Genomic DNA, 16,036 nt, shown 5'->3' on the forward strand with positions numbered 1-16,036 from the left:
ATCATTGTGAGGTATGTACTATAGTTGAAGGGTCGTTCATTTGAAGAATTCATGCAGATACCAAACATGGTTTCTATAAATATAGAGAATTAAAATGACTTTTCGCTCTCTGTAATCTCTCATTTAGTGAGTTCTTGTGTTCACATTCCACTACACATTGTATTATAAACTTTATTGCTTTTGCCATGCTTTTTTTCCATTAAAGAAGTGATTGTCTATTTTATTACAGTTTGTGTAATAAAGTGAGTCAATAACATTTAATAACAAATATCTTTAAATTTTCGTTTTGTAAACATTCATTGTGTGGCAAAGTTTATTTCAATTCAAAGAAAACAAAAAGCGATTATGATTTTTTTTCCTGGCCGTAGCAAGCCGTTCTGTGAAACGAAGATAACTTTATTTTCGAAACCCCAATGTTACTAATCGTGTTGCATGATCTAGTAACATTGTTAAGAATAAGCTTGCACAAAATTTCGCACAGAAGGCTTTAAAGCTGCCGTGTTCTCAGTATATGTGGCCAACTGTCAAATATTCTTTATATTTCTAATTAACGATTTATTATTAACTGAATACTCATTTTACATTATTTATTATTAAATATATGCGATAAAGTTTTATTATTTAAAATATTCATGGTTCACTATTGACTTTCTATGCATTTTATCGTGACCTGAAATATTACTTGTATACATTTTTATATTGCATATATCTATTTTTATGTAGATATTTCATTGTATATTATCATGTGTAGTCTCCAATTTTTGTAACTGCACAGTTCTATTACTCTATACAGTATTTTTATTGAGTATCTGTTGTTTCATTGCATAGAATAGCAACGGTTTAACAGCTATAAATCACTGTAATTATATGTTAGCTGTTATGTTTTACATAGAAATTTCGTATTGATATATGTATAAATTACAGTAATTTTTTTCAGTGATGCAGGCATTGCAAAATAACAATTCCGCCGCACCAGTATCGTCTTTTACTTTTCACAATAATTTAACTCATTCATATGTAGCATTTAATTTATACAATTTATACTGTAATAGATTAATTACGTTGTACAATATTTTGAATGTATCGAAATGTATCTAGAATTAAACAGTAATAGCTGCTAAGTACTTAAGATGTACATCTTCTCTCTTAAGTGCTGTTTCCTGTAACATTTTATTATCCGTAATGTTATTTCTTTTAGTGATCATGTAACGGAAGATCACTATTACTTCTTTCCATTGAATGGATATTGAAATTAACATGCATACGTGCCGAACAAATGGCCATTCAAAGGGGAAACTCATAATAAGAGAGGATTTGTGATTTTCCGAGAAACACATTTTTATTTTTAAAATTAAGTAAATTAAACCTGAACGCATCAATCAGTTTTTGAGCATTACTAAATATCTTATTTTAAAGCAAATCTGAATGTAATTCTTATTCAAGTAATTTTTAACACCTGAAAACAAATATTATTATTTTCGTTATATGAATGTCGTATTCTGTCTTGGCAGTTTACTTCTAAGAAACATATTTTGCAAGCCTCATGTGCGAAAAAATGCACAGCAGTATCTCAAGTAACTAAATCTTTTCTTCATTAAAATTACGAAATAATCTCTATGTTGCATTAAATCCTGACGAAATAATATCGAAGTAATTTATTCCACTACCGTTTGTCAATTCTCTTTGTTTTAAATATATAATTTTTGTACTGAATCTATAAATTTTATGGTTTTCTATTGAGTTTCTGAAGATTTCTTCTGAAATTAGTAGACATATCATAACTTTTTAGATTAATAATGTTTAAGATGTTAAACAGTTATCAGAATATACGATTAGACTGCGATTTTTTTTATTTCATTGATAACGCTTTTTTACGCATTTTAATTTGGTGTTTGGTGTATTTGATTATGACAAAGCACACGAGGGCTATCTGCCTAAGGGGATGGATGCCTTCGTGGAGGACTTTCTAAGGGAAACTGGCTCGTATACACGTTACACATGGGGAAAACCACGAAAACGCCCATGCAGCCAGCCCGTTCGCGGGATTCGAATCTCGGACCGAACTACCAGTGTTCAGCGACTTTACCGCTCGGCCGCTGGTGGGCTTACGCATTTTAAAGTATTTCAAAATTTTAATATTTTAAAAAAAGGTTATAATTTAATAAAGAAATTCAAAGTTTGGGAAGAAAGGTATGCATGTTAAACTCAGTACATATAAACAACGATATCTAGCGTTCAATTATTATACTATAGTCTTTTTCAGTTTCATTTAAATGAAAGCCAATTATTAGAAACAAAAATAAGGATCAAATAATTGCAAGAACTTCTCAGCAACTAAACAAGGAAGTCCTCTGCAATGAAAAGAAAGAAGTAAAAAACAAGGCAAACAGTGCCATACAGGGATGAAAAAATGAAATCTGATTAAGAGCTGATTTCTCTATAGCTTGGTGGGAGATAAGGTTTATAATTAAAATCACTGATTCATACAGAGAATTGAAGAAAAATCGTTTTCTGGAAAGAAGTGGCATTGATTCAAAACAAATAATTTAAATAAAAATGTGGTCATTCTGTTTTTTATTTTTGATTTAATACTATACAAAGTACATTTTTATGATTTTTAAACTTAAACATCTTACTTAAGTATAAATAGAATTTTGAACAAATTAAAAATTGAACTATAAAATTTAATTTGCATAACAGAGATGGTAATATATAATAGTATAGTAGGAGAAATAAAATTCTGCGTTTGATATATAGGTATCACAATTTTAAACTGATATTTGGATCATATGTCTTTCTCATACGCGGTGCATTAGAAGACGTATAAACGGAGCATTATTACATCATTGTACATTTTGCTTTACTGTGCATTATATTTTATTGTGAAAAACGAACACCAAGAATACAAAGCATTTCGCCAATTAATTTTAAAATAAGATTTTAAATTGTTTCAAGCAGTGGAAAAAAATAAGGAAGTGCATTTTAAATTGTCAATTTATATCTCTTTAAACAATACGATTCTTAAAAACATAGCTAATTCGTGCTTTAATTATTATATGGATATAACATTGTTGCAGAATGTAAAATATCAATGTATATATCTATTTAAATAAAACGATGCATATCTAATACATAAAGACATATCTAATACGTATCTAATTATTATATTAATATGAAATTCTTTCAGAATGTCAAAAATCGATATATTTTTAAATTCTTTCAAAATTTCAGAGTTTGTCTTTTTAAGCAGCTTTCTGAAAATATAATATGATATTCTATTCTGCTAATCAATTACAGGCTAACGTTCCTAAACCTAGATATCACCATCACAATTTGGCGTTTCATGGCCTTTTTATTCTAAAGCATCACCCTTTAAAAATCTATTTAGTATTACTGTCCTTATCTTAATTTAAAGACCAGCTTTGATTAAACTTTCAACGCAAAAATTATATTCCCTGTAAGCAGAAAATTACGCTGAACGAAGAAAATCTTTGAATATATTAATTTTCTGCTCAGATGAAAAAGAACAAAGAAAGCGGATCAAAGTTTTATATTTATTTTAATTTTATAAATTAAACAGTAAAAATTGTTTATGTTTAATAAAATTTCAATTTAGAGACACTGCTTAATATCAAGTTTTGATTTGTTATCATTTTTAAATTCCTAAGTTCTGATTTATAGCTGAATGTATATTGACACAATGATGAAAAAGGTTCAGAGAGAAGCAATGTAAAATATAGCGTATATTAATTATCATTAATTACCGGTAACCTCTATATTTTTATAGCTATCATAATTGGAGTATTTGGTTGAAATTTTAAGTAATTTCTTTTAATGCCTTTGGTCGAAAACGAACAACAAATGCAGCGAATTAAATAAGTATGACAAAGACTTTAAAACTAAAACAGCTAAAAATATTTATATGGTTATCTTTCTACATATATTTTACAATTCTATACAACGTAAACCTTTAAGAGGATGTTTATATGCAGCGTCAAAAAACGTAGTTCTGGTTGGATGTCTAAAAGGTAAAAATTATTTTTCAGATAAACAAATCATAAAATTGAGTATTACTTACATATCGTTCAGTACAAAAAGAAAGCTAATGTGTGACTTGCTGTCTAATGAAATTCTAAGAACATATTTCGACAATTAGGTACTCTTATATCTGACACCTGAATGAGCAAATATGAGCGATAGGAACCATATGGTAGTGGATTTTGATCTCTAAAAAGTTACATTGTTCTCATGTATTTGTCTGTCAGCATCTGATATGTAAGTACAGATGTTTTCTTTCTGTATTTTTTTTAGCAAAGGGTTGCTTATTTTGAAGACTGCTCATGTGAGAAGATTCTTGTTCGCTTCAGAATTTTTTCCTTTATTCTAATAACCTTAATACTGTGTAAGTAAAACTGAGAAGACTGCATTCTTTGGAGGGGTAATGAACCAAACGAAGGCTTACCGTAATATATTTTCCACAAACCGGACCTTTAAAGAATGATGAATGATACCAATATTTGAAAAATGTAAATAAAACAATTATTAACAACCAAAAAAAGAAAGTCTAAAAGCTTTTAGATTTTACATTACGCACAAAGGGCCTTTTTTTTAACAAAGGGACATTTTTAACGTTTTGTGTGTAACCTTTATTTATTAAATATCATGTTCTTTGCAATTAAACCATAAAATTCAGTTCAACAGCAATATCGCAGATTAATTTAAAAATGAACATATCATTAGAATTTCCGTTACACAATGTCGCCGCGATAAAAATGCTTTTTTTTCCCAGTACAATGTTGCCATTCCTCGCTTTGAAATCGTTTTGTTAATCAAAAATTCGTTCGCAAAAGTGTTATAAAACATAAAATCGATAATAAAGCAAATTCCAAATAAAGGCTTCCAGATACCCATATTCGACGGAGGATTACGTTATTCAAAATTTGATGGTTCTAGGTACCGTTGTTTTATCACAATGCGAAAAATATACATACATACATTTATGCAGATTCTTCATTATTTAGTTTCTTTAAATGTAACACAGGGCGATAATATTTGGTGGCAAAAATTTGAAAAGTGATTCGCCGTTTAGAGTGAATCGATGCAAAATGCCAAAACGAAATTAATAGGCCCTCTGGGCTAACGTCTTTTGGGCTAAAAAATTAGTTAAAAGAAATTTATAATAATATATAGAATTAAGAAATTATTAATGTTTACCATTAGTGCGAACTTTCTTTAAAAATTCTTTATTTTAAACTGCATCGAAAAATTTACCGCGATTTAGTTTACTGTTAATTTTTGCAGTTTTATAAAACTTTTCAGCTGTTTTACATCTTTATGCGGACTACATGATATTTATTACTGACAATGCTCTTCACATTTTTTATTTTTCCAAATTTCATAATTAGCTGACGAAAAAAAAATTTTTGAAACCACTGCTTCATTAAAACTTTGATGCATATTTATTGTATTATTTGGGACAATTTCATTAATTTTTCACCTTACAAGTTATTTTCTCCCTCCTTCGAGCATATCTTTGTGGTATAACGGTAATACACTCGGTAAGTATCGAGAGATCCAGGGTTCCAGTCCCGGCCAGAGCATTGCACATTTTTCACATCTTCTGCTTCAAAATAATCTTATGACTCTACAGTGGCACCCGAACTAAACGGTGGTGGGCAATAATTCATCACCAACAGAATTTAGCGATTGGGTCTTCTAACCCCCAATTGCCCTTTGAAAAAGGTGTATGTAAGATATTTTCTTCATCCCTTTCACAATGTCTTCGTGGTGCAATGGTTGAACACTTCGAGAAGTCCAGGTTCAAGTCCCGGCGAAGGCACTGCACATTTCACCCGTTTCCTGTTTCAATGAAACCTAATGACTCTACAATCTAAAGCTACAATTTCAGATCATGTTAATTCACAGTTGTTTATCCAAATAAAAGACTAGGCTCCACCAAAACTGTTTTCTCGTAGCTCAACGTAAGAAGTATAACTGTCATCATTTTCCGGGTAAACATCTAGACAACATTAAAAGCAATATAAAAAATATTTAGATTGATAACGACTAGTGTAACAGAGGAGATATTTTAATTTCCAAATCCCTATTTTACTATTTTTGCTTCTTGTATATTCGGCACAACTAAAATTTTGACGAAAAAGAGGACAAAATGACAAATTGGCCTGGAAGCAGGGACTTTGTCATCAAACTGGGACAGTCCCGGCCAAAGCAGGACATTTAATAAGCCTAACCATACGAGGGTTATAGGTAGGACATTTGATAAGCCTAACCATACGAGGATTTTAGGCATACCAAGGGAAAACTAATAGAAAATGCTGTTAAGATGATGGCAGAGTTATACTCCAAGAAACAGCAAATGACACGTAATGTAAAAATATAGTTACATCCTTCTGTCGCAGATATGCTACTACTTGAGGAAACACATATACACACAAGCAAAATTCGTTTGAACGTATACTGAGGAAAAGGGTATAAAATAACTTCAGACGTAATTCAAAACTTAATGGCCCTCTTAATGCTAACAATTACTTTGTTGGGTTCGGAATAATAGGAAGGGATTTTTCTAGTCCCACTTTTATTATAAATCCAAAGTTATTCTTTTACGTTTTAGTTTATTTCATCATTATTATGAAAGTGGTATTGACAATTAATTCAGATTGTGAAATAAGACACTTTTCCAACCTGTAGAAAATGATTCTTTGCTTTGAAAATTTCGTTTATAAATAAATATTAGTGCATTTTTAAGTTTTGAATTTATTGTTTAGTTGATATCTGATAGAAGGCGAGAGCCCTAGGCCTTTGATTTTAATTTTCTGTAAGTTAGATGTTTTTCAATGTCTGGTACTTCTCCAGTAATAATACTTAAACAGATTTCAAATTCATAGTACATGTGAGGTTCTTCTACTTATGACGATGCAATGATGAGTGGTTGTTGTAGAGAAAGTAGCATATAAGTGACCTTGTAACTAGAAGCTAACAACGTAATGCACGTTTTAGCATATAAGTGACCTTGTAACTAGAAGCTAACAACTTAATGCACGTTTTAGCATATAAGTGACCTTGTAACTAAAAGCTAACAACTTAATGCACGTTTTATGCTTAAAAAGACCTGAAAGGGGTGAACGGATGAGCCAATGGAGGTTTTCTTCAGATATAAAAATTCTTCTTCACGGATGACATAAATTTGTGCCAATGTTTGCTATCATATTCATTATTTTGATGATGTTTCTTCTGTGTTCTTTCTTTTCTATGAAGAAGGCTGTATATTTTTTATTTAATTGTAATGGATGACGTATGTGAAAATCTTTTGTTATTGAACAATTGGATAATAGATAACGCAGACCTTCTCCAAACTTGCCGTAGATGCAGATATCTGTTGATGACATGCTTCTCGAATAAAAGTGGGTAGGAAATACACCATGGCCTGATAGAATCAGGTTTATTTCTGGAATAGATATAAGTCTATTGGTATAAAAATCTGGAAATAATTGAAAGTCGTCCTTTCCTTTGGTATGATAACCCATTCTCGTTGCCATACTGTCATTGCTATTTGTTGCAGATATTCACTGTATATAAATTATTCTATCTCTAATATTTGCAGTATCTATATAAAGACTCAGAAGGATTAGAATTTATAATTTTATGGCATTTATTTTGGTACTATGCAAAATGGTCTTATATTATTGATCTGTAAGTTGAGTTAAGATTTTAAATTGCAATAACGTCTTTCTAGGTAAAATAGAGAAAAACAGAATTTGACCTTCTTTTGCATAACCGAAAATATTTTCAATAACAAATGTTAAAATTACTTTTAAATTCAGGGCAATGGAGTTAAAACTTTGTCAATTTAAATAACTTCTACAGCTATATCTTTTTTTTTTAGTGAGCTAAAGAACAAATAGTTTTTTAGTGAGCTAAAGATTTTGTTCAGTGGAACCATTAACTATTAGTAGTTTGGTGGAAAAAATTAGCGTTAAAAAGTGATTGAAAACTTATAAATATTGCGTACTCTAAATATAATGAGGTACTTGAAAAGAAAATCGTTGTTTTAATACAATATTACTCATAAAATCAGATTTTTTCATATTGATTTAGACCAGGGATGAGCAAACGTTTTCGGTCGCGGGCCAAAAATCGAAAATGAAAAGTTTGGCGGGCCAAGATAAATTTTTCTAAAACTAAAAAAAATTGCAGGCATTACAATTGAAATATATTAATGAGATAAATGAAACTACGAATTCAGTTTTAGAAAGTTCCTTATATTGAGGTTCGAAGTGAGATGTACTGATTTTAAGGAACGGGTAAAAGCTTATATGTCAGTCTACTTCTGAAATAATTCTTTCTAAGGTTCATAGTTGAAAACACTTGGTCACATATATAAACTTACTTTTGATAATGATTTGCAAAACTCTGGCATATTTAGAAAGAACTGCTTGAGATGACTGTTAGCTTGCAACTCAATGATTTAAGCTGCAAATCTGACCTCACTGCTTCAGAATTTACGTTGAAAGGCATAGTAAAACTGTCCTCCAATTCTGACTGAAATCTTGAAATCTGCGTTCGAACTCAAAATGCAGTTTTTTTTCAAGCCATCTTCATAATTCTAAAGCTTCTCTTCATTTGCTGAGGGTATTGAATTTAACCTCTGAAAATGAGCAAATTGTTCTTAGCTAGCTACCAAGCAAATAAATTAAGTTTTAGTTTAAAAGCTTTGAGATGGGCACAGATATCGTCGATAAAATGATTTTTTCCTTGCATCTTGACAATTTTGTATCTTCTAACTTTTCGCACTCCGCAGAACACTGTTTCTCATGGAAAAACGACAAATGTCGTCTTTCAGCTGCCAAACTCGCTCGAAAACGCATTAACTGCACTAAGCCACCTTACTTTCGTATAATACAATAGGTCAGAGTATTCAGATTGCAGGGCCTGAAGACAGTCGCGAAATTGCCTGTGAGTAAGCCCACGAGATCGAATAGTATGTAGAAGCTTCACGATTGCATCAAGCACGAGTTTCATATTCAATGCAGATTTACACAGAATATCTTGATGTATAATACAATGTAGAAAAACTACATTGTTCCCGGGATAGTTTTGATTAAAGAGTCTAAGAAATCCAGATTATTTTTTCGCCATGTTTGGTGCTCCATCGGTCGTAATATTACATATATTTGTTATAGGTACTCTGACAGTTAAAAGACCCTTCCTGAAATTCACGAAAAATATCACATCCTGTTGTAATTACTTTTGAAGAACGCAAGCACGACAGTTCCTAGGTAATTTCAAAGTTCTCATCAATATCTCTTATAAATAATACTAATTGAGCAGCATCGTTTATATCATTGCTTTTATCCATAGCTATGGAGCAAAATTTAAACTGGCCAATGTAACATTATTTTTCTTGTCCGTATATAAAAAACATCACAAACTTGGAGCATCCATTGTTTAATGAACTCCCCATCACTGAGAGCTTTATTATTTTTAGCAATGCTGTATGCTAGAATGTAACTTGCATGTGTAGCTGCTTTCTGCATTGTGTTTTCTTTCATATTCGAACATTGCTTCTTAATTGGGAAATGTTATACTCTTTGAAGACTGCTACAGCTTCATTGCAGATGAGACAGACTGGTTTATCTTTTACAACTATAAAAAAAATATTTTTAAGTCCATTAATTATTAAAAGCACGCCATTCTGAATCAACTTTACGTTTTTAACAGCCATTTTGGGGTTGAATATTTAAAAATAGCGTCTCTCAAAATTCGCAGTACCGCTCAAAGATCCAAGGCGAAATATCGTCAGCTAGGAAATGCAAACAAATGAAAGTGCGCGCGATTTTCTGTTCGCTTATTGGCTGTCGCTAGTGGACTTTTCCAGTAAGTGTGAAAGAACTAGGTTAGATAGATTCGTGTTCCATACACCGGTTAGCTCTGCTAGAATCGTTGAGCAATAAGTGTGAACAGCGCTTAATGTTTCACACAACATAATTACTAACCTACTTAACTAACTACTAACCAAAACATTGATCTAAGATAATATGTGGAAGTTTAGAATTACATTTGAATACAGATATGGAAAATCGTTGAAAACATAAAATTAACTGAATGCTAAGAACCTCTAAAGGGCTGTTCAGATTTTGATTTATCTGAGCTGACGGATACATCTGATATACTCGACCCAACTCTAAACCAGTTTTTCCCCATAGGGCAATGAGTTGAAAAATCTGAACTGCAGGTGTAGCGAAGCTAGTCCACACATGGAACCGATTCCGTTAGCTCAGATAAACCCCAGTCTGAACGGTCCTTAAGGGCTGTTTACACCGGGGTTTATCTGAGTTAACAGAGACAACCGACATAGCCGATCCATCTACAAAACCTGTTTTTCCCCATAGCACACCGAATTGAAAAATCTGAGCTGCACGCATAGCGGAGCTTGTCGACACATGGAATTGACTCAGATAGCTCATATAAACTCCAGTATGAATGGTTTGAAAGGTTGCAAAGAGGAACTGTCTAGATATGATATATTTAATCATGGAAAAGCACACTAGGGCTATCTGCCTAAGGAGAGGGATGTCTTCGTGGAGGAGGACTTTCTAAGGAAAACTGACTCGTATACACGTTACACATGGGGAAAACCACGAAAACGCCCATGCAGCCAGCCTGTTCGCAGGATTCAAACCTTGGACCGAACTATCAGTGTTCAGCGACTTTACCGCTCGGCCGTTGATGGGCAGGAATTGCCTAGAACCCAAGTTTTGCAGAATTTGAAGATCATTAATCTTAGATAATGTGTGGAATATTCTAATTACATATGAATGCAGATACGGAAGAAATTTTAATTCATGGAACTTGAAATATGGAACTGTCTCCGTTAGCTCAAATAAATCCCAATGTGAATGGTTCCAAAGAACCCTTAGAGGAATTGCCTAGAACCCAGGTTTTGCAGAACTTGGAGATCATTGATCTTAAATAATGTGTGGAATATTCTAATTCCATATGAATGCAGATGCGGAAAAAGTTTGATTAATGGAAACTTCAGGGATGCTTGATAGAATATCATTTTAATACATTCGTAAAGAGGGCTTTGGTCTTAAGGTATTTTAGGTAGAAGTTTTAGTTTGAGATGATAATGACATAATGAAAGGATTTATGCAAAATTGAGCAAGATTTATTATTATGTGAAACGTGCTACAGTCAAAAGTCGTTAATTCGGACACCCATAATTCGGAATGATCTATAATCCGGACCTCAAAACTAAAAACTTTCTGCGCATGCGCCGCGTTAACACATGCGCATAGGCGTTTACGCGTGCGCATAAGACCTTTTACGACTGCGCATATGAGTGAGCGCAAGTGCAGAATACGTTTTCGCGTGCGCGTTTTATGTATAATGGACGTATAAGCTAAAATTATCTAATTATCTATTTCAGTTAATGTTGATGATTGCGTTGTTCCTTAATTTTCGAATTGGATCCGGCTTATTATTTTTTTGCAGACTGTAAGAGCAATTTTATAAAAGTAAGCTTAAACTTTCGATTATATCAAATAGAATTTCCGATATATATTTGTTAATATGTAAAGGATCTAAAGCGAAAGTCTGTTTTGAAATCCGAAATCTGTTTATCAATTTCACGCTGCTCGGCGGGGGGAACGCCGCAGCGGGCGCGTAATGAATTGGAAGTTGATCTGTCAGCACTATCCTTATCTTCAGGGCAGATGTTTTTATTTTATTTGGCTTATAATTCCTTACCAAATTAGTATTTCATCTCGATGTGCTCCGTCTTTGATATGATTTAAAACAAGTTCCTCTTCATTATAATTCGCTTCCGATAGCGAAGAAAGTGACAGAGGTTAGTGAAAACGAAAAAATTTCGATTGACAAATTAGTCGGTGTTCTCGACACAGCAATTATAGGACTTGAACAGCGGAACTTTGTAACTGAACAAGAAATTATGTCTGTTTAATAGAATTAAAGAGAAAGTATTATCACATGAAACGAAGAAAAACTTAAACAACTTACATTGAAAGAAATGTTTAATAAAGTAAACAAATAAATATTAAGCTTTTTCTTTTTGCAAATTTTGAGACCCTTTAGATCATAATTGTTCTTTATTTCATAAATTACGGTTTCATATTTTTAATTTTAGAATTTCTGCATGCCATCTTACGAGATTTAAACTGATGATCTGTAATCCGGAAAAATCGATAATCCGGAATCGCCGAAGTCCCGACGAGTCCGGATTAACGACTTTTGACTGTATTACTAAAATTCAAACAACTGAATAAGACAGACAGTTTACAATGAATTCACAATGTCACTGGACTTGAAATATCTAATTTCGTCAAACAATTAAATCAATTTGGATTTTTTCTGTAGGAAATTTTATTGAAAATTATTAATCGTAATACTTTTAATTGTATTTTTAAAAGCAAAAATATTGCATAAATGTTGTTTAAGAATTAAATGAATGTTTTGGATGCAAAAAAATAACTTCTTAAGATTATGAGAAGAATAGGACTATATTGCAGTAAAGAATACTTAATAATCTTAAAGAATTGTTTAGACATTAGAGGAAAGCCATGAATCACATTATTATTTCTTTTGCAATGACTAACAGTGATAAAACATTAGCGCTCTAGAGAATGAAATGTTTCAGAGGCAAACAAAAAGTAAAATAGCTTTCAGTACTTAATTTCATTAATTATGGCTAAAAGGATTTTTGCTGCGAAATTAAAAATCTCTAGGTATATAAAGTTTAGATAAAATGTAAGTATTAAAGAGTTATTTTTATAGAAATTAAAATGCAACGAATATAAATTATTATCAATAGTATTAGATGTATAACAGTATAATTAAGTATTTTTTGTATTCCCAAGGATTAAGATGTTTTATAAATTCGATTCATTTTAATTTTCACAATTCAGAAATATATATTCATAATAAAAATATATTTCAGAAATACGTATTATCTTGCTTTCTGCAAATGTGTCAAGATGAGAAAGACTAGTACCTTAGAGGTTGGTTTTATTTTCTGTTTTTATATGTTTCAAACAGTACACATGCTTCTAAATAATTAATTAAAGGTTTTACGCAAAAATTTAATTCAGTCTTTTAAAGAAAATAAAATCACTATTAGTTCCAACAATGACTAAATGAGTTTAATTTTTATTGCGAAATTCTTTTAGTAGCACAGTAAAACTGCTCAGCTTTGTAGTTTAAAAATTCAAAGATGATATGTGAAATAAATTATTAAAGAAAATTTATTAAAGAAAAATATAAAATTATTAATATTAATAATTTTATATTTAATTAAATTATTAGTCCAAAGGGATTTGAATCCCGAAGGACTATTAGTTTCGTTTTGGCATTTTGCGTCGGACTCATAAATGTCGGTTCACTTTTCAAACTGTTGCCACAAAATGTTAGAGTCCTGCATTATATTTGAAGAAATTAAATAATGAAAAATCTGCATAAATGTATGTATATTTCTCGTATTGTGATAAAACAACGGTACATAGAGTCATCGAATTTTGAATAACGTAATCCTCCAACGAATATGAGCATGTGGAAGACCAAATTTGAAATTTGAAATTTGTTTTATGATCGATTTCCTATTTTTTAAAACTTTGACGAATTTTTGATTAACAAACTCAAGGATTTCAAAGCGAGAAATGGCAACGTTGTGCAGAAAAAACATTTTTATCTACAGCGCGTGAGTCTCTGTATCGGAAATTCTAAAGATATGCTCGTTTTAAAACTATTTTGCGATATTGCTGTTGCACTGGATCTTATGGTTTAAGTGCGAGGAACATGATATTTAATAAAGAAAGGTAACACACAAAATGTTAAAAAACGCCCCTTTGGACGTAATTTAAAATCTGAAACATTTCAGATTTTTTTTTAATATATTAAATGTAAATAAAAATATAAATTATTAATATCATATATTAAAGAAAAATATAAAATATCGTTAAGGACTTAAATGGTTAAAAAGAGGTGTATCGTTAGAAATGGAATTTAAATGCTGGTTTAAAATGACTTAAATAAATTTTTAGGAAAAGGCATTCTATTTAACGTTTTTAAGAAGTTTACTTAATATCAACAAATTTAAACGAAAAACACAGTTTTCGCTAATTAAGTAACTTGCAGTTCTCATAAAAATGCTATTATAGCAAAATTTATTTTAATTATAAAACTGGAGAGTTAGATGCATGTGATTGGGTTTATAATACAGATTCCCACATCAACTATTCCCAAGACACAGGGATGATAGAATGGTAAACTGTCTTTCTTTACATCTTCGTTTTAAAGAGCAAATTTTCGTGGACGGATAATTAACCGTGACATTGCATCAAATGGTCCAAAAAAATAAATAAATAAATGTATGCCAAGGTAACGAACCATCTTCGACTAGAAGAAAGACAGCATCTATTCTGGATTTTAGTAAGTGCGTGATATAATTTGAAAATTATCTCTACCTAAATAAACGGTAGGCTCTTTTCGGCTCGAAGTTCGGAGGAAAAAACCTTTCAGCCTTGTTTAATCGCAAATAGGTCATCTTTCATAATAATAATTCAAAATTTTACATATCTCCTCCTTATCAAAAGAAATTAATGAGTAGTGGAGGAAAAACATTATCTCAATCCTTGTGTTATCAGGGCTCATGCTTGAAGATTATCACACGTTCCGATCTTTGCCAAATATCGTAGTTTACATTGCTGATATTGAAGATGACCAGGAATTTTCTGTAGAATTATAAAACGAAGAATAATGATAGCATCATATCTAAAAGATGGTAATAAATCGTAGATACTGATGACAATTAAGTTATAGATTAAATATATAGTGAAATTTCTCACGGCGACCTCTTCCATAGACGAGCCGGCTCTATAAGACGTTAGTATATTTGAGAGCCTAAACTATGTATATTGGAATATTAATTATTGTATTACAGTGTTTCTCAAACGATTTTGAAATGGTGACAAATTTAAAAGTTAGAATGCTATGCGGACCACTTTACTTTTACTTTCTTCGAAAGCAATTTTTTTAGTATATGTTACTATTAGTATAACTGAAGGATACAAAATATTTAAAACCGCTTTATCATTTAATTTAATAACAGCTTCTTAAAGCAGGAAATACCCAAATCTTAATTTCTTATTTTTTTGTACACATCCAGACGCTAAGCTGCTATAACTCCACATTCACTCGTCGCCAAAATTAAAAAAAAGGATTATGATATTTGCAAGTTGCATCAGAATGTTAACACATGAAATTTCGTTACAATCAGACAACTCCATCTTGATGCATTTTGTATAGTTGTCGTCGTTGTTTTAGTGCTCTGTGTGTAATATTTGTGACTCACAAGAAGAATTATAAGCAAATGGGTACTTTATTTATTTGACCCCACAGAATCAAACTGCAAGAGAAACATGCTAATATGTAATTTTAAAATAATAAAAAAGTATCCTTATCTTCACGTAATTATGAATAAACTTTTGATTTCAAGAAACAATCAGATAAGGGTCCCTGTCCCTCAGGATCTGAACCAATTAAAGGTTGGTATTCTATCCAATTTTTAAAAGGCGGATAAGTAGTTCATTAACTATGGTGTTCAGTATTCGATCTGCGTAAATATTGTTTAATAACACTTATATTTCTGGGAGACAAGTTCAGTATTCGGTATTTGCTACCCATAAAATATATCAAAATCTACGTACATTTATTAGAAAGCAAATGCATGTTGAACATTTAAACTGCACAAACCGCCAACGCATATTGCAGAATTTTTGTGTTGTAATCAAAATACTGCTATATGCAGATTATCATAGCTTATTTTTAATAGAGGAAATATAGAAAACGATGCACAATTAATTAGAAGATAAGTCGAAGAAGGAACAAGATTTATATGCACAATTAAAATGTATAAAAATGACTATATTTCAATTATATTTCACTACACAATTTTGCGACGTCTATAAACTTCAAAATGCTGCCAAATGTTCGTCCAAAGTTC

General features: G+C 31.2%; 1 protein-coding gene across 2 annotated transcripts in view; it reads right to left on the reverse strand.

Annotated features, from left to right (window-relative positions):
- The window catches only part of LOC118186661 (uncharacterized), a 198,436-nt gene that overhangs the window by 14,485 nt on the left and 167,915 nt on the right, over positions 1-16,036 (reverse strand). The gene's annotated exons all lie outside the window — the stretch shown is intronic.

Source organism: Stegodyphus dumicola, chromosome 6, assembly GCF_044657685.1.
Source record: "Stegodyphus dumicola isolate Sdum_Otavi_A_Nest chromosome 6, ASM4465768v1".
In the NCBI taxonomy this organism is placed as follows: Eukaryota; Metazoa; Arthropoda; class Arachnida; order Araneae; family Eresidae; genus Stegodyphus; species Stegodyphus dumicola.